Raw genomic sequence first — 20,195 nt, 5'->3', positions numbered from 1 at the left:
ACAAGCAGCTGCTTTCCCCAAGACAAAAATTCCAGAATGCAGAAGAAATCATTGACAATTAAGAAACCAGGTCAGAATTTACTAGAAAAAGCAAAGAGGAAATTGTTTGATTTCTGATTTTTTTTCTTCTCATATTCACTCAGAACCTTTCAGCACTACAGTGTACACATTGTAGAAGAGAAGACACATACATATTATTGAAGGTCTGGTATCTGTTTGAATATAAGTTAAAAAAACTCTTTTTTTGTAATCACATGATGAAGTTTGTCTCCAGAATTCTTAAAGGGACAAAAAAGAATGGTACATGTATCACGATACATAAAGAAACGGAGTTCTTGAGACCACACAGCCATGCAAAAGACTGAGTCAGCTGCAGGACCGACTCCACTGGAAACTCGCTGAAGCCAAATATGGGATCATCACTTTACACTTGGAAGCAACCTCAGAGACCAACAAGTCCAACAGTCTCATTTTACAATTGAATAAACTGAGGCCTACCGATAAGCCAGGGGTCAGTTAGGTAGTAAGTGGCAGAGTTGTGATTCACACCCAGATCCTCTGATGCCAAATTCATCACACAATCACACTCTGCTCGATCATTTCCCCAGTTGTTTTTTTCATCAGCACGGTGAAGAAAACATTTCCACATGGGGTAAGGGAACAAGCATTTATTAAGCTCCAACTATATGTTAGGTGGGCAGCTAGGTGGTTCAGTGGAGAGAGCACCCAGTGCAGAAGTCAGGAGGACCTGAGTTCAAATCTCATCTCAGACACTTGACACTCACTAGCTGTGTGACCTTGGGCAAGTCACTTAACCCCAATTGCCTCATCCTCGGTCATCTCCAGTCATCCTGATGAATATCTGGTCACTGGATTCAGATGGCTCTGAAGGAGAAGTGAGACTGGTGACCTGCACAGCCCTCCCTCACTCAAAAACAAAGTCAAGTGCAAGTCATGTCATTATTTCTCTGATGGCAGGGTCTTCTTCAGCAATGAAGGATGAACACACACATATGTTAGGAACTATGCTAAGTGATTTGCAAATATTACCTAATTTGGTAGTCACAACAAGCCTGAGATGTACATTAGCCCCATTTTACAGTTGAGGAAACTGAGGCAGACAAAGGTTAAATGACTTGCCTAGGGTAACACAGCTAGTAAGTTTCTGAGGTAGAATTTGAACTCAGATCTTCCAGAGTCCAGGTCCAGCGCCACCTAGCTGCCTGTAGGTATTTATGCTTTCACAGCATTTGCCCTGAGAGGCAGCTTGAGGTATGGAAAAGTGAGCTGAACTTGGAGTTAGGAAGACTTGCCTCTGATGCATATTGGCTATGTTACCCTAGAGGAGATACGTAAAGTCTTGGTGCCTGAGGCAACTATTAATTGCAGAAAAATTACTAACCTGCATTTGTAGAGAAAATTTTCCTCCCTGGAATTCCCTACACCAATGATACCAGAGATTTGAACCCCCTTCCCTTACCTCTGACTAAAAATATTTAAAAAGAATAGAAAAAAAACCCCCACAAAACCAAACCAAAAAAAAACCCTTTCCAGACAGGACCACCCCATTCAGTTTTTAGATACTTGTGGTGAAAGCAAAGGTCTCATGATGAGCCCAGTGGAGAGGCTAGGGCTTCCCTTTCTGGTGGCTGCTGCTGCTGCATCACTTTGGGGATGGGAATGGACACAGGCTCATGTGGCAGAGTAGCAAGAATGTTTGATTCAGAGTTGGAGCACCTGAGTTCAAATTCCAAGCTGTAGTTTCCCTCTCTGTAAAATGACATGGTTGGACTAGATTTAAGCCTTCTTCCAACTCTAATCCATGGTCTCTGGTTACTCCCTGCTGACGAACAGAGGATCCCATCCTACAGAATCTGTCACATATTCAATTTAATTCAACAAAAGTGCATAAAATACTAATTGTGCATCAAGTCCAGAGCTGGGTGAGATTCATGGGTGAAACAGGGCTCACATTTCACCCTCAAGCACTTATAGCCCTGTAGAGGGATTAAGACACAGGTACCAGTGACTCAAATGTAAATCAGAAAGTGGCAACTTCATAGGAGAGTTTAAAAACAAAAGGCAGCATGAGACCTTAGAGCAGGAAGAGCTAATACAGGAAGCCTTCATAGAGGAGATGGCTCTCTGAGCTCTCTGATGGTTTCCATAAGGGGAAGGATTTTGCCCAGCTGAGATGGCAAGAGTTAATTTGAGATGAGGGGTTTGATATAGACAAAGGCACAGAGACCAGAGAGGATAGAATAATAACAGAGGACAGGAAGTAGGCCAGTTTGATGGGGGCAGAGAATGAGTGGGGGGGGAATGGTGAGAGCTAAGGCTGAAAGAATCATATAGAGCCAAACTAGAGAGGACTTGGAAGTGGCAAGTGTTTATATTTTATTCAACAGGTAATGGAGAGCTTACCAAAAATTTTTGAGCCGTAGAGTGATACTAAAATAGTGGTTTGTTAGGAAGCTTAATCAGGCAGTATATGCAAGATGAGAGGGAAGGGTAGGCAGAGATGATTGAATGACCCAGACAGTTTTGAGGAGTGCTGCCAGCTTCTCCCTTTGGTCTGGAGAGAACTGAGATGTCTCCAAGGTTCCCACCTATTTTCAAACACCTCAGGAAAAAAAAAGTGGCCTTCAGTTACTTCGATTTTTGGGTTTGGTCCCAGCCTCCTACTGGACCCAGGCAATTTCTTTCTTGGGTTTCTTGGTATTTCTCCCATGTAAATAGATTGAGGAAGCAGCTGTGGGCAGAGACTGGACTCCTGGCATATAGGAGAATACCTGGCGTTGACTGAGCTTTCACAAAGGGTTTTGATTAACGACTATGTGAATGACACGGGGTATGAGTTCACCTTACTTTTGTGGGCTCATAAGCTCCTCTTTCCTCCATGTAGATGTTTACCCAGGCCCCAGAGGATGGGTAATTTATGATGCTGAACGTTTCCAACAGTGAATTCTGATGGCCAGAGAATGAGATACCAAAGAAAAGGCAGGGACTTAGCTGAGTTCCCATTAGTTATAGATGTCAGACTGTGTAAAATGGGCAAAATTTATAAGATTGGGCTTTGATCTAATACCTTACACATCTGCCCTGGGCCCAGGACAGGAGAGAAGGAAGAGAGGTCTACTGGGGGACTGGTCAGGAGAAGACAATATGTTATCATAGCCCTTCCCTGCTCTTGATTCTCAGCCCCTAAGATGACCAGTCTGGCAGATCAGAAGTAGGGTAACCATAGAACTCAGCAGAGGGTAGATGTGGCTGTGGTTCTGGGGAGTAAAAAGGCCTTAGAATTCGACTAGTCCAATTCTATCATTTTGCAAAGAATAATGATAATAATAGCTAACAAAGTACTTTCCATATGTATCTCATTTGATTCCAACAACCTGTGCCACTCTGTCATTCAGTTGTTGTCTAATTTTATGACCCCATTTGGGGTTTCTTAGCAAAGATACTGGAATGGTTTGCCATTTCCTTCTGCAGCTCCATTTCTAGATGAGGAAACTGAGACAAATAGGGTTAAGTGATTTACCTGGGGAGCTAGTGTCTGAGGCTGGATTGGAACCCAGGTCCTCCTGACTCCAGGCCCAACACTCTATCCACTGTTCCACCAAGCTGTCCCAAATGTGACCCTAGGAAAGTTACTTAATTTCTGTTTGCCTCAGTTTCCTCAACTGTAAAGTGAGAATCATAATGCCATCTATTTCCCAGGGTTATTGTGAGGACCAGATGAGGTAATATTTATAAAGCACTTAGCATAATATCTGGCACATGATCGTTACTATATAAATGACTACGATTACTGCTCCTACTATCACTACCACTTTCACTACCACTGTTACCACTATTACTGCCTGGAGTGTTTGACTGCTCCAAGGAACTAATCAGAAAGTTTGCTGCGCCCCTTCTGTGTGCTCAGCACTATGGAGTGCTGAGTATGGAGGATAAGAGAAGGAGGCACAGTCTCGCCTCTGGATTAATGTATTAGTATGGAATTGCTTAACTGTGGCTCTCCCCTGTGTACTGAGACTTCCCCTTGACTGCCCAAGGGGACTGGATAATCTAAGCTAGGGATCTCCAACTCAAGGTTTTGTTTGTTCTAAGTAGATAACACTTATCTATTTGCACTTCTGCTATCTAAATCTCTGTTTTTCTTCATAAAGACATGTGTACCCAATTATACATTCATCTGAACAAATAATAGCCAACATTTATAAAGGGTTTTATTGTTTGCCAAGTGCTTTGCACATATTATCTCATGTGAGCTTTTACAACAACTCCAGGGACGTAGGTGCTACAGGTTTTATTATCCCCATTTTACAGATGAGGGGACTGAATCTCAGAAATGTTAAGTAACTTTCCTTTGGTCATACAGAGAGTAAGTGTCAAAGATGGGTTTTGAACTTGAGTTTGGATCCAACGCTCTGTTGAGTATGGCACACTACCATGTCAAGGACTTCATGATATGATTTGGAGGGCTGCTAGTCACTGGAAGCAGTGGGTCATGGGTTAGAGATCCCTGTTGTAAGTTGTTCTCCAATCTCTGGACCCATGCATAGAGACAACAAAGAAGAACTAGAAGGGGAAGTGTTTGCATCACACAAAGACCTCCCTCCATCAATCAACAAGCATTTAGTAAGTGTCTTCTATGTTGGGGGGGGGCATTCTTGGAGCTCTTGGGGATACAAAAGCAAACAAAAACAAAGGGAGTTTAAATTCTTTCCATAGGTAGGCTTTCTCTCCAATTTCTCTCCAATTATTTTAATGATGTGTTCACAAAGTGGGAGTCATAAGCTGTCCTGTCCTTCCCAGGTATCCTTTTGTGCCTCATTAGAACAAGCACGGAGCTTGGAAGTCTTTGCTGCTCAGTCTAGCCTTCACAGATCTCTGCATCTTTGAATACTTATAATACTATACACTAGGTATTTTGGGGGGTGGGGAGAGGAGAGAAGGAATCCAGAACTGAGATTTTACAAGTGTAGGGAATTAAATGTCAAAGCAGGAATTCCCTCCCCCAAGGCAGACCAGAAACTCCTCTTTTATTCAAAGTTTTTGATTCTTCCCTGGGACCACTGAAAGGTTGTAGGTTCCTCATGCCTGGAATGCTCTCCCTCGTTGTCTCTACTTTCTGGCTTCCTTCAAGTCCCTTCTACAGGAAGCCTTTCTCCATCTCCCTTAATTCTAGTGCTTTCCTTCTGCTGAGTATTTCTAATAATTGTTTGCATTTTGTCTCCTCCATTAGACCTTGAGTTCCTTGAGATTGTCTTTTATCGTTATTTGTATTTCCAGCACGTAACACGGTGCCTGGCATATAGTAGGGGCTTAACAGATGTTTGGTGACTGGTACTGTTAGTTTGGGTCAAGGGTTTGACTTGAACTCAGGTCTTCTTGACTCCAAGGCAATCTCTCTATTGGCTATATAGACTAAGTCTTAATTACTCAATGTCTTGTTTTCTAGGGAGGGAGAAGGAAGGGAATAAGGATTTATATAGCATGCGTTGCAAATATTTTCTCATTTAATCCTTACAACAACCCTGGGAAGTAGGGTTTCTATTATTATTCCCATTTTGTAGTTGAAGAAAATGAGACGAACATTGGTTAAGTGACTCAATTAGTGTGTTACACAGCTAGTAAGTATTTGAGGTTGTATTTGAACTCGGATCTTGCTCCAGGCCTAGTGCTCCATTGACTGGACTCATCTAGTTGCCTATGATCGGTCTTTGTGTGAGGTTTGTGTCTAGCCAGACTTTGCCTGAGGGCAGGCACTATATCTCGGAACTCAAGAATCATAAAGAAACTGTCAAAATCCTTTATTTGAATTCTCCCATTTTCCAGAGAAAAAGATCCAGGCCCAAAAAAAGGGAAAGAAGTTGTCCATAGTCCCTCGATAATAGAGAGTGGAATCTCATTCTAGGACTCTTGATTATCAGTTCCAGAACTCATCACCCTTCAACAGTTTTCTCTGTTGCCCCATGGACACAAGGGCCTGGTAACATAACAGTGGTTTGGGATATACTTGTTGAAAGGTAGAAGTTAGCTGCCTTTTCCATCACCTGCTCAAGTGGCCCTCTGCCCATGGCATGGTACAAAGCTGATTGATAGCTGTGGTCCCTCTAGGTGCTGATACCCTCGGCACTCTGGAAATGCCACTGGTTGCTTCTGTGATCAAGACAGCCACCGAATGTTGCCAGGCCCCTACACAGTTTTGTTATTTAGTGTTTCTGAATAATCAGAGCTTTGCAGATCACAGGGCACATCTGGTCCAATATCCTCATTTTACACATAAGGATAATATTATGTCACATTTATTTGACACTCTGGGAGGCTCCGGTACTTTGGAAATGCTTTCCTCCAAATAACCCTCTGAGGGAGGTAACATTGGCCTGGACTTGTGATTTCATCACGGTAGGGAATGCTTGGTGTGGAAGTTCCTTCCAACATCGCATATTGGCAATTGGACTATACCTTCTAGTCTCAGAGCAGGGGTTCTTAACTTGAGCTCCTTGTCAATCCATAAATCTCAGGGACTTTGTGAACTTGGGTGGGGAAAAAAATGTCTTTATTCTAACAAAGAAAGTAAGAAAGCTAAATAAATAAGTAATCTGAAAATCAAAAGTTGAACTGGAATTTACCTCTTCCTGATTCCCAAGTCAGAATTTGGTCTATCATGCCAAGCTGGTAAGGTGGTGGCACACCAGGTGTTTCTATTTATTTTTTGTAATTTATTTATTTAACTTTTAACACTCATTTTCACAAAATTTTGGGTTCCAAATTTTCTCCCCATTTGTCCCCTCCCCCCACCCCAAAACACCGAGGATTCTAATTGCCCCTATCACCAATCTGCCCTCTCTTCTACCATCCCTCCCTTCCTTTGTCCCCATCTTCTCTTTTGTCCTGTAGGGCCAGATAACTTTCTATACCCCTTTACCTGTATTTCTTATTTCCTAGTGGCAAGAACAGTACTCAACAGTTGTTCCTAAAACTTTGAATTCCAACTTCTTTTCATCCCTCCCTCCCCACCCACCAGGTGTTTCTAAACCAGAAATTCCCTACAGTGTTAAAATCATAATTTCAGGCTAAATGTTACCTTTCTCACAAGGATATTGGGAGAAGGAAAATGCTTAAAGTGTTGCTATTCTCTCTCTCTCTCTCTCTCTCTCTCTCTCTCACTCTCTCTCTCTCTCACTCTCTCTCTCTCTCTCACTCTCTCTCATTCTCTGTCTCTCTCTCTTTTTCTCCTGTTTCTCTCTCTCTTTCTCTCTCCATCTCTTTCTGTCTCTCTCTGTGCCTGTCTGTCTCACACACACACACACACACACACACACACACACACACACGTACTTTTTTTAAACAAAGAAAGTATAGTCCCCAAGAGTAGAGGAGTTAATGGCAGAGGCAGGACCTAAGCTGAGATGTTCTGAGTTGTTGTTTTTTTCCTCTAGGGTATTGGAAATGTAGAACTGTGGTCAATGGGAGTGTTGATTGTCAAGTGTTATAGGGCTGCCTCATGCCCCTGGGTTCTGGGGAGAAAGGGAAAAAAAGACATTCTAATCCAAATAGTCAGAAATTGTGGTGGGAGAGGGAAAAGAACTGAGGCAGTCTATTTTTATAGGGTTTGTTGTATGGACTCAACTTTGCCTTTCAGAGAGTTGTCTGGAAAGGAATGTGTCAAGTTTCCTGATTTTCTTGTGCCTCTGTAGCCAATCTGTCAAACATTCCTTGGATGAATTTAAACCAGCCCTCCTATCTCCAGTGCTTCAAGAAAGACCAAACCCTGCCTGTGAGTGTTCAAGGTCATGCAAGAAATATGTTACCTTTATTTAGACAGATGTTGGGAGAGAGCTCAAGTCCAGATTTTTTCAGTGGATTCTGAAGGTAGCAGCTGGCTTTGCTGCCAATCCTTTGATCCTGCCTCAAGAACACCCTATGGGTTGGAGGAAGAGAATAGTCATCCTTTTCACATGTAAGCTGCTACTTAACTTGGTGGCACTAAAGAGGAATTATTCCCTCCTTCTGCCAGTGAATACTTGTAACAAAACTCAATCCAGCTTAAAGTGAAATAGGACAAAATTCAATTTCCAAGCCAGGGATCAAAGACTATTGGACTAGACAAGGATGTATTGGAAGCGAAATGGATGTGTTATCTTGAACTTCTGGTATGACTTAAGGCATGAATTCTGCTCACCCATGAAAAGATATCCGAAGCCTTTCTGGATCCTTGCTTTCCAAGAGAAAGATTTGACAAGATGCAGTCAGAGGAGTCTATTTTCTCTTGATTTAACTCATAATTATTTGACCCTCAGAATTATTTTTCAGAATCCTTTCCAAGGCATTATGTCATCTCATTTAGGGTCCTGCAATCTTGGGGGCAGATGCGCCCTAAGGGAGAGAGAAAGACTCCGAGGGTTCTGACAAAGACAGTTGCCACTGACCTTAAGACCCAGATTCATCAAATCCAAATGCCCTTGGATGAGCTCTGGCAGCTTGACAGCATGGACTGACTTGGAAGGAAGAATAGGCCTTCCTTAGTAAATGACTGCTGAGTGAGTCTGGTTTTCAGGGAAACCCTCACAGAACAAAGGAAGTACACTGGTAGTCAAAGGGAGAGCCAGTAGGGAACACCTGACCCACCACAGCTGCACTCCTGTATTGTGGTGAACCTCTGCTCCTCCCTCCTCCCCCTTTCTCTCCTCCTTCTCCTAGCACTGCCATCCACAGCACCGACAAAGCTAGAAGGGCTTCTTCCCCTTAACTCCGTTGAACACTCCATTTCTCTATGATTAATATATACTGATGGGAAAGACTGGTGCCCTTCACAGGACTACTGACAGTGACTGCTGCCTTGCTTTCATCTTGTCCCACTCCCAGTACCTACCTCTATCTTACCACCTCCCCCAAGTCCCTGCCAGCTCAACTGTATCACTTTTCCAGCTGTACTAACACTGTGATCTTCATAACACAAGGATGCTGGAAGAGATGCAAAATGGCCTTCTGACTCTTATTCCCCCTATTCCCATCATGCCCGGATGCCTCTTAGAAGGAAAAATAAAATAAAAATACAACAATGTGCTGTTTTTCCCAACCCCATCTCAACTGCCTTGGCAGTGGAAGGGATGTACAGATTCCAAATCTGTTTTTTTTCTCCATTCCAAATGACAGATGGATATTGATATGGCATGATGTTTGCCCAAATCCAGTAGCATCTAGTCATTTGGATAGGAAGCTAAAGCACCAAACATATTCCCCACAAAGTGAAAAACGATTAAATACGCATGAAGGAAATTCAAAGTTTCCTTCACAAGTCTTACCCATCCTTCTGTTCTTTCCTTCTAGCCTCTATGAAGTACATGCACTCCCTCCAAGGCTGTTTTTCTCATGGATCCAATCAACATTCCATTAAATATTAATTACTTCCATGAATCCATGATCTCATCAGAATGGGTGCTTCCTTCCTCTAGCCCACAAGTAATTCATTACTAAGCATTTAAGTGTATTATGTGTCAAGTGCTAGGAATAGGACAAAAATGAAACATTTCCTGCCCTGGAGGAGCTTGTATCCTCTCAGGAAGCATGCACATATAAAATATATACAGAATAGAGGGATAAGGACCAGATCTGTGATTGCATTGAAAGAAAGGAGACAAGAATTTATTAAGCACCTGCTGTGTGCTGGACACACTGCTAATCTCTTTACAAATATTAGCTCGTTTGTTCCTCCCAGCCTCCTGGTTGTAAGAGCTATTATTATCCTCAGTTTATAGTTGTGGAAACTGAAGCAGACAGAAGTTAAATGACTCGTCCAGCGTCATACATCTAGTAAGGGACTGAAGTTGGATTGGAACTCGGGTCTTTGATATTGTATCACCTAGCTGCCTCATGGTCTAGGAAATTCCTACACCTCTACCAATTGGTGGAGGAAACTCTCTCTACCAATGCAGGTTAATATCTTCTCCACAGTTTACAGTCTTAAGGAGTTGACCATAGGACTAAGAGATTCAGTGACTTCGGGTGAATACAAAATATATGCAAAATAACTACAGGGTAATTTTGAGGCAGCCAGGTGGCACAATGGATAGAGTGCGGACCTGGAGTCAGGAGGACCTTGGTTCATATTTAGATCTGGCTTCAGACGCTTACTAGTTTGTGAACCTGGGAAAGTCACTTAACCCTGTTTGCCTCAGTTTCCTCATCTGTAAAATGAACTGAAGAAGGAAATGGCAAACTACTCCAGTATCTTTGGAAAACTCCAAATGGGCTCATGAAGAGTCAGACTTGTTTAAAAAAGACTAAACAGAGATCAAAAAATTTTGAGAGAAATCACCAGCATCTGATGGAATTGTGCAGGAGGAAGTGGTTTCTGAACTGAATTTTGAAGGAAGCTGGGAATTCTAAGAGACAAAAGTGAGAAGGGAAGAGATTCTAGGCATAGGAATCTACAGGGATATCTGAGGAACAACAAGGTGAGTTTGGTTACACTGAAAAATACTCAAAAAGGAATGGTATATGATGGGATGGTAGATTAGGAAAGGCTTTAAATGCCAAACAGAGGAGTGTGTAGTTGATGCTCAAAGTCATAGGGAGCCACTGGAGTTTACCAAGGAGAGGACTGATATGATCAAACCTGTGTTTTAGGAGTATCGCTTTTGTAGCTGTGTGGAGAATTGGAGAGGGTTTGTGTAGCTTACACCATATTCATGAGTTTCCATCCTATGTGAATCGCATCCTTATCTTTCTATAAAGCTACCCCCCTCCCCATTATTTCATCGGTGTTCTGGAGGCCTTTTTCTGGTGCCTTAAATAGTTTGTGGAAACCATCAAAGTACTTGGGACATTCACTGGTGATTCCTCACTCTTGATTCTCCTCCTTTTCTGATTATACATAAGCTTTTTAATGTCTGTGAGCCACTTATCACATACACATCGTTGCTGGCAATATCTCTTTAAATGGTGAGGGTCTCTAAATATACAAAGTCACCTGAATGAAATTCATAGTTGTTCAAGAGTTACTCAACTTAACCATCAACTTTGAAAAAACATCCTATGAGAGATACTCTCACCTAAATAAACAGAGTATGCAGTTGGATGGGCAGGCAATTGAGTTAATCCATTGGTATGCACACACACACACACACACACACTCACACAAACACACACGCATACACACACACACACACAGAGACACACACACACCTTGTATAGGAACTGCAAATGAACAATAAATTGATCCCAGAATTGAATGGAAGGAGGAGCTGAGTCTGGATCACATTTGGAAAATCACATATTCTCATTTTCAGTGAATTCAAACTCCATGGTGTCTGCAGAAGCCCCTCTGCTTAGTGCCAGTATTTTTGCAGGGATCCTGTATGGCTGTGAATCATGCAACATCATGACCTAGAAAGAGTCAGAATTACAGGTGGAGGGATGATCAGTGAAAAGAACCATGGCTGGTGTAAGTAGCTTAGAGCACATTATCAATGATGACTAGCAATTTAAGAAATTTAATTCTATTGCAGAGAAAAAATAAACAAACAAACATTCACTGTGGCAGCTAATGTATGCAGTAAATTGGAAGGCACAGGACAAGGAAAACGAAAAAATGTCAACTGGAGTTTGTTTCATCTGTGTTCTTCAGTGGTGCTTACTTCCTTCTATAGTGATGTGCTCTAAGACGTTGCTCTTCATGTGCAGGAACAAAAGCATGAGCTGTCACTAATTCTCTCTGGACCTCGGTTTTCTTATTTGTAAAATGAAGGTATTGAACTATGGGATCTTTGAGATCCTTTCTAGCTAGAACAACCAAAAATAAATATAAATATATATTAAATATTATATATATAATATATAATAATATATATTAAATATATAAATTAATATAAATCTAAGTCATTCATAACCACCATGTGCAGGAGGTACCTGGAAGTCTTTCTTTCAGATTGGTGGAATGTCTAGTTTACTACTTAGTCATAAAGAAATATAGGAAAATGTCATAATTTGCTTCCCTTTTTGAAATATAATGTATGTGTAGAGTTCTTTAAAGAAAAATTTTTTTTGACTGGACCTTGGATTTCATTAGTATAGGGAGCTCTCGGTAGGAAATTCTGTCTTACCAATGACAATCAGAACCCTCTCTGTCATTTATTGCACTCTTAGAAAGGTGCTTGGGGGCACTAAGAAGTTAAATGACTTACCCAGGGCCATAAAGTACATGTCAGAGGAAGGACTGGTACCAAGGTCTTCCTGATTCCAACGACAACTCCACTATTCCATGTTGCTTCCTGTTCATTTGTTGGTTAGGTTTTTTTAATTACTTTAAAAATATTCTTATATATAACACATCCCAAAGTTTTAAGTTTTAGTAGCTTAAAACTTTATTAAGAGTTTTGGGATACCTTGTATTTGTATTATATAGATTGGGACAAGATCCTCATCATCTTTTTAGGTTTTTCTTGTAACTGGCTGTGATTTGGGCAAATTGATCTTCTTAAATGGGACTCAGTTTTCCCATCTCTACAATAAGACAAATGGAGAAAGTTGAACTCCAAGCTCTGTAAGGCCCCATAGCAAGTTACTTTGCCTACTTTCTTACCTCACAGTCTTCATCTCTCAAGTGGAGATAAGGTTGCTTATATTTCCTATCTCATAGGGCTGTTGTGAGAAAAGAACTTTCTAAAATATAAAATATGATGCAAATGTGGACTGAGATAATTCCTTCCTCTTTGGGAAATTCTCTGAATGCTATGCATGTAGGAGCCACAGGATAGATACTCACTGGTGATGTCAGACATCTTTCAGTTTGGGCTTTGCTAGGTGGGAACCCAGCCAGACAACTCTTATTTATACAGATGTATGAATCCTATATCAGACTATAACATGCCACAGACCCTGGTGTGAGAAAGAGAAAATGAAGTTGACTGAATTTCAGGCAGAAAGCCCTCTTTTAAAAACAGACCTTTTTCTCCTTTATGAGTTGTAAAATTCAACAGGGTTTGTGGCCAATAGACTCAGATATCACTGCAATAAGTAACAAATTATGGTCTTGAGTCTTTTAATAGGATAAGAAATACTTGGTTCTCTACTTTGGCGAGGTTGTAAGATTACCCAGGGTGAGGGTGGGGGATCAAAAAAGCTAATAGACTTGACAGTAAAAGACAAGTGATCTTTCCTAACCAGCACTAGGGTTTTCAAAGCTCTCTTGAGTACTTGTCTTATTGAGGTGTGGAGAAGAGCTATAAGATTCACCCATCAACTAGAGATGGCAGTAGGATTACATCATCTACTTGGAGCATTCTCTTTGTTTGAGACAAAACTGAGAAAGGGATAAATATCTATTTATTATTGATATCTTTTGGCTTTTTTGTTGTTGTTTAGTCATTTCAATTGTGCCCAATTCTTCATGATGCCATTTGAGGTCTTCTTGGCAAAGATACTGGAGTGGTTCGTCATTTCCTTCTCATCTTTCTTCCATCACCTTGATTTCCAAATAGATCTCCCCCTTACCTAGTGAACCATACCTTGTAAGAAAGAATGAAAAAGAAAGAGAAGAAAAAGTTCAGTGTCTTGCCAACAGACTAGGGATCCCTAGTTCCCTACTTTTGCTAAGAAAGGAGGAAGATGCTTTTTCTTATCTCTTCAATGGGGCCAAACTATTTATAATTATACAGCATTGAGTTTATTTTTTTCTTTCTATTTACATTGTTCTAATTGTGTTGTGTATTGTTTTCCTAGTTCTGCTCGCTATACTATGCATCACTCCATCTTTATCTTCTTAAGGAGACCCTTTAAAAATTGAATGTAATTCTGTGCAATTATGGATGGATCATTTCAACCATTAGGAGCAGCAACCAATTCCTTAATGGATTGAGTTAGAGTGGAAGGATGTGAGTCCCAGATTGTAGTGTAACAGTCCTATTAATCTTCTGGACCTTGTATTTCTCCTCTGAAAAATGGGGGCAGGAGGAAAGAAGACAGATAGTTTCCAAATACCCTTCGAGAGCTAAACTTCTGCACTCTGTCATTCTTTGACCTTATTAGATGGGTCATTGTGATGCAATGGGGAAAATCTCGGAACAAGGAGTTAACAGACCTGGTCTTAGAGAGATTAGAAAGTTGTTTTATAGATGGGAGTACTCAGATTGCAACAAATTCACCTGAACAAATATTGACTAGGTGCCTGCTGAGGTACTGTCTTAGGTATTAAAGATGCAAAAATGAAAAAAAATTGACATAGTTCTTGCCTACAATGAGTTTACAACCCAGTGGTGGGGTAAGACACCTATACAAATCAGCATGATGTAAAGTAGAGCGTTTACAGGAGGGATCCAAACAAGGACCTGTGAGAAATAAGAATGGGAAGAGATCCCCTTTACCTGGGAAGATCATAGTAGATTTCATGGAGGAAAAGGAGGAGGAAAAAGATCAGGAGCAAAGCTGGACCTTGAAGAAAGAGAAAGATCCCAACATATCGTTATGTAGACCAAGTACTTTCTGGGTGTGCAGAGGGACAGCATATGGGAGTGTACAGAAGTGGAGTGGAATAGCATAAATTAGGCTGGAAAGGTAAGCCAGAACCACATTGAGGTGAGCCTTAAGTGCCAGTCTAAGGCACCTGTGGTTTATCTCAGAGACAATAGAATCCCACTCAAGGTTTTTTTCAATATTGGAGGTATCATGCTCACACATGAACATTAGAAAGGATATTTTCACAGCTGTGTAAATAAAAGATTGGAGGGAGAGGGAGACAGAGACAGAGACAGACAGACAGACAGACAAAGACAGACAGACAGGGAGAGAAAGAGACAGAGAGAGAGAGAGAGAGAGAGTCCATTTAGGAGGCTGTGAGAAGGAAGGGGAAAGGGGAAGACCAAACGTGATTCTGAGACTCAGAGCCTGGTTGAATGATGATGCCCTCAACAGAAAAGGGGAAGTTGAGAGGAGAGACTGAGTTAGTAGAGGGAAGGAAGAGGAGAAAATAGTGCATTCTATTTGGGATATGTTGAATTTAAGGTGTTTGCAGGAGGGGTTTTCCAGCAGGACACTGATGATGTAGAATCCGGATGTCCTATGCACTCTTAAGTCAAAGCCGCATAGATGAGAGCTTAATTGTCCTACTGGACTTTGAGGTGTAGGGATCAGCAGTGTAAGTAACTCTCTGGAGTCCTGACTAAGGTGGTACCGTGATTCTCTTCTCATTCAGTTAGATTTTATTTTATTTTGGATTATTTTCTTGGCCAAAGCTGGTATTTGGCAGGAGGGAGAGAAACTTCATGTTTACAAAGCCTTGTGGCCAGTCTGGTCCTTTTAGGCCAGTTTCACCTCATGGTCAAAACTAAGCATGGCTGAGTGATCCTAATCCACCCTTCTCTTTGCAGGGGAAGGGAACATGGAAAATTTGAGATGCTTCATGATCTGCCCCAACTATACTTTCTAACCCTATTTCCCCTTAACTCCCATCTGGATCTTCTGCTCCAGCTGGGCTAAGAGTTCTGAACTTGGAGTCATGAAGACTTGAGTTCAGATCCCACCTTATATCACCCTGGAAAAGTCACTTAACTTCTCATGTCCCTAGTTTCCTCATCTGAAAAAGAAGAGGGTTGACCTAGATGATGACCTCTAAGGTCTCTTCTAGCCCTAAATCTATGATCCTGTAATCTCCCCACTATCACCTGGCCCACCATTTCAGGCTTATTCCCACCTCCACATGTTTGTTCACTCTGTTTTCCCTGTCTGGAATGTTCTCTGCTCAATCTTCTTCCAATCCAGATACTGCCAGTCATTTAAGGTCCATTTTAGGTCCCATTCCTCCAGGCAACCTCCTCTGACTGTAAGACCTCCATGCTCCCTCCCTTCCCTCACTCTCTCAACTCTCCTTTACCATAGCCCTCAGTTTACCTTATCTTCTCAAGTAGATAATAAACCCCTTGAGGACAAAGATCATGGTTCATGCTACTTAATATTCAGTGCAAAAGACAGAAACTTGAACCTGTCAATCCTAAGATTCCTCTTACACTTGTAGGCCACTTGCCATTTATGAACCACTTTTACATCCATGATCTCATTTTTGAGAGGCTGGTGGCATGGTAGAGTAGATAGGCTTTTCCTAACTTTGAGTTGACTTGGGTTTAAATACTGCTTCAGAATCTTCATAACTATGTGACTCCTGGGCAAATAATTTAACCTCTTTGGGCCTCATTTTCCTCATTTGTAAAATGATGGGGAAGGCCCTTCCTAGCTCTGAATCTATAATCCTATGATCTTTACAGAATTGTGGCCTCTAAAGTCCTTTTCAGCTGTAACATCTATGACCCTATGACATGTGATCCTCATGAGAACACTGGGAAGGAGGCAAGGCAGGGTCTGTTCCCCCCCATTTTTCAGTTGAGGAAAGTAAGGCTTCTTTAGGTCATCTGTCTAGTAAGTAAAAGGTTCAGGACTCACATCCTAATTTCCTGACTTCCAGTCCCTTTCTATGAACCACCCTACCTGTACATAGTAGGAAGTACATATTTGTTGATAATGACAGAATAATAGGAAAGCATTCTAGATTGAGAATCAAGCCTCTAGCTCTAATGCCAGTGCTCTTTGTGACCTTGAGAAAGTCATTTGCCTTCCCTAGGCTTAGTTTTCTTATCCATAAGGCTAAGGATTGACTTAGCTGGTGTTTCATGTGGCTTCTTTATCTCTAAGATCTTTAGTTCTAAAGTTCTCTGAAGTCTCCCCTTTTAATATAGCATGACTATGAAATGTGACTAGAGATGCAAATAGCAGGTGGAGAAGTGAATACTTGTTCATTGACCTGATTGAAGGATGAAGACTTAGCATTATCAGAATGCTCAAATGGAAAATAATCATGCCCTTTGTGATCTGTGCTTGACAAACAGGTGAGAGACAGAATTGTTTTCTTTCAATGCTGCCCTTGGTGCCTGAGCCTGATCAAGCTCCAGAGTGGCCACACCCAGTGGACCTGGCTGAATTCCACTGTGACATCCCCTCCCCCCACCCCTAGTTTGCTGGTTGATTCAAACCAGACTCCCCTCTTTGTTTGAAGGCCGTGTTTGCTTGGTGATGGATTACAGCAATGAGCCTACCCCTGCTCAGCTCAGCTTCCTGACCACTCGTTGGCCAACAGCTACATTACATTTAGTCAGATTTTATTATAAATAAAATTCTGCAGCCATCCCCTCGCCTCTCCTTCCACCACCCTTTGTGGATTGTCCAACAATGAAAAAGCTTCAAAGTATTTTTATGCAACATTTACAACTGAGAGCTATACAAAATCTGACAGGTGTTTACAACAGCCGCTATCTGGCCATTTGCTGGGAAAACGCCAAAATCCATAGGTCTGTACGGAAAGTCCTATCTGCAGATGTGTCCCCAGGGAAAGGCTTTTGGTTTGCCCAGGGCCTTAGTGTCTTAAGACCCTGTCCATTATGGGGCTTAGAGTAGGTGCTTGGGAATCCTTCTTGATGGATAGAATGGTTGACTGTTCTAAAACTCTCATCTTAGCTCACCCTGGCAAATACCACTCCCTATGTCTCTTTTCCTCTATTCCCTCACTCTCCCTGAAACAAACTCCAGGGATTTCCTATTTTGCTCCTGGGTGTTCTTGGCAGGCAAAGGATATCTCTGGCCTAGAAAGGAAGATGGTGCCAGCTGAAGGAAAGATAAATGGAATTCAGCTGGCAGCATTGAATCATTTGATGGAGTGGCAGGGCCATAAGCCTGTGCCAGGGATGGGTGGATCTTGGCAAGTTTGTCATAGCATGGGTGGTTGGCCTTTGGAGAGGTGAGAATATCTATAGACCTGGGTAGCCATTTTGAATTCAGTTGTATATATCAGATCCCATTTCAGAAGACTCCAGAAGGTGACCTGTGTTAGAAGTACCTAACCTCTACTATTATATACTATTATTATGAGTAGGACATCAACAGACTCTTAGAGAAGTCCTATAACATTGTAGTTTTATAATATTACCTATTCAAGAGATCATATTTATATTTCACTTTAAACTTCACAAAATACTTTCCTCCAAGACCTGTGAGATGTATCAAATTATTATCCGCATTTCATAAATGGGGAAACTGAGGCTGAGAGATAAATGACTTTCCCACTGGTAAGTGACAGTTAGAATTGGAACTCAAGTGTTATGGTTCCCACTGGGAGTACAACAGAATCCCCATTCTACCATGCTGCCTCATAGAGATTTGGCTGCAAATTTGTATTTGTTGCATTGGTATTTGACTCATGGAAGGCTCTCAGAAAATAACCTTGCCCGCCTACTGTGTGTCATGTTTGAAAAATGTAGGATGGGTTATTTTTTTTCCTTCTTTTTTTCTTTCTCCTTTGTTTTAACTCCCTGAAACTCTGAGTACAAGTGGCCTACACACAGCTGAGGCCCAGTTGTTGACTGATTACAAATTCAATTTAAATCCTCTCTGGGCCCTACTTTCCTCATCTGTAAAATGAGGGGCGTGGATACAGTGATCCCTAAAGTCTTTTGACTCAAAATTTATGATCCTGTGATCTAGCAAGTATTTATTAAACTTCCCAAGGGCCTAGGGACTAGGGAGAAAACAGGGAAAAGAAGAGACACAATCACTTTGCCTGCAGTGTGTTTGTGGAGCTTACGTCATGTGGCCCTAATGAGTCTGAGCCTTTAGCCAACTCTGGTATCTGTTGGAGTGACAAGAAAAGGAGAACTGGCTGGGCTCTTGGGCATCTCACAGTCCGCTTGGGAAGCTGGGACACTGACTCTAGAATCTGCCATATCCTTCACCCTCGTATTACAGTACAGAAGGGGCATTTTTTATTTCTGCTATTATATCTCCCTCCATCCACCTCTCTCTGGCTCTGTCATTTTGTGTTTTTCTACCCTTGTAGTGGGATGTCTGGCCTCTGTATGTCTTTATAAACCATCAGTGTTAGCAGGGGCTTGGGTAAAGAGAAAAAAAAGTCAATTGTTGGATCAGAGCCAGGCCGAGCTTTGGTTGGTGGTTTTCTCTGAAAACTTAAGAAGGGTCTGTAATAAAAGGGGGTTAACATGTGCTAGTGAGACCACATCTGGACTGTTTAGTTCTGGGTGCAGAATTTTCAGAAGGGTATTGGCACGTTGGAGCACATCCAGAAGGAGGCAACCAGGTGGTAAGGAGACTTGAAGCCAAACTGTGGGTGTTTAGTCTGAAGTCTTGAGGGGAGTGAGATATCCATGTTGAAATAGTCAAAGTTGTCACACAGAAGACGATTAACTTTTTTGGGGGCACCCAGAATGCAGAACCAGGAGCAATGGTTGGAACTGATAAAAACAAAAACAAGTAACCTTCCTAACTATGAGAAGATCTAACAATGATACGTGAGCAGCCTTGTAAAGTAGTGAGTTCTTTGTCCTTGGACATCTCTTCCAACAGCTACAGGATGATTTAGAGGGGATCTATGCTTCAAACGACTTGGGCTAGATGACCTTGGAGGTCCTATCCAGCTCTGAAACATTATAATTCTCAATAAAATAGTCAGTGGGTCAACAAGCATTTATTTATTAAACACTTACAATCTACTGGGCATTATACTAAACCCTGGAGATACAAAGAAAGTAAAATATATGATCCTTGCCCTCTGAGGAAGTAACTTGCAAACAGCTGTGTATTCTCTCTCTCTCTCTCTCTCTCTCTCTCTCTCTCTCTCTCTCTCTCTTCTCTCTCTTTCTTTCTCCCTCTCTTCTCTCTCCATATATATGTATGTATACATACATATACATGCATACATATATACACACACATATACACATCTCTCTCCATATGTATATGTATACACACATGGAGAGAGAGATATATTAAGAAAGATAGATATTTAGAAAGAGACAGATACATGTGTGTATACAGTGTAAATAGAAAGTAATTTCAGAAAGAGAACACCAGGAGGGTTAATTAGGGGGAGGGAGGGCTTTGAAAGGCCTCCTGCTAAGGTGGGATTTGAGTTGTATCTTGAAGAAAGCCAGGGAAGGCGGCAGGCAGAGATGAGGAAGGAGAGCATTCCAGATTAGGGGAGTGGAGGAGACGAACAGCCAACAAAGAGGCATAGAGGGGGGAAATGGGTGTGACCTGAACAAGAGATATTTGCCGGGAGACAGATATCACTGGGTCATAAAGGAAGTGAAGGAGAGTGAAGTATAAGAAAGCAGAAAGGGACCAGGTTA

General features: G+C 41.7%; 1 protein-coding gene across 7 annotated transcripts in view; it reads left to right on the top strand.

The window, feature by feature from the left end:
- CACNA1H (calcium voltage-gated channel subunit alpha1 H) overlaps positions 1-20,195 on the top strand; it is a 416,735-nt gene that overhangs the window by 15,320 nt on the left and 381,220 nt on the right. The gene's annotated exons all lie outside the window — the stretch shown is intronic.

Source organism: Notamacropus eugenii, chromosome 1, assembly GCF_028372415.1.
Source record: "Notamacropus eugenii isolate mMacEug1 chromosome 1, mMacEug1.pri_v2, whole genome shotgun sequence".
Lineage (NCBI taxonomy): Eukaryota > Metazoa > Chordata > Mammalia > Diprotodontia > Macropodidae > Notamacropus > Notamacropus eugenii.
The sequence above is the reverse complement of the archived record's forward strand: the minus strand, read 5'-3'. Positions and strand labels throughout refer to the sequence as shown.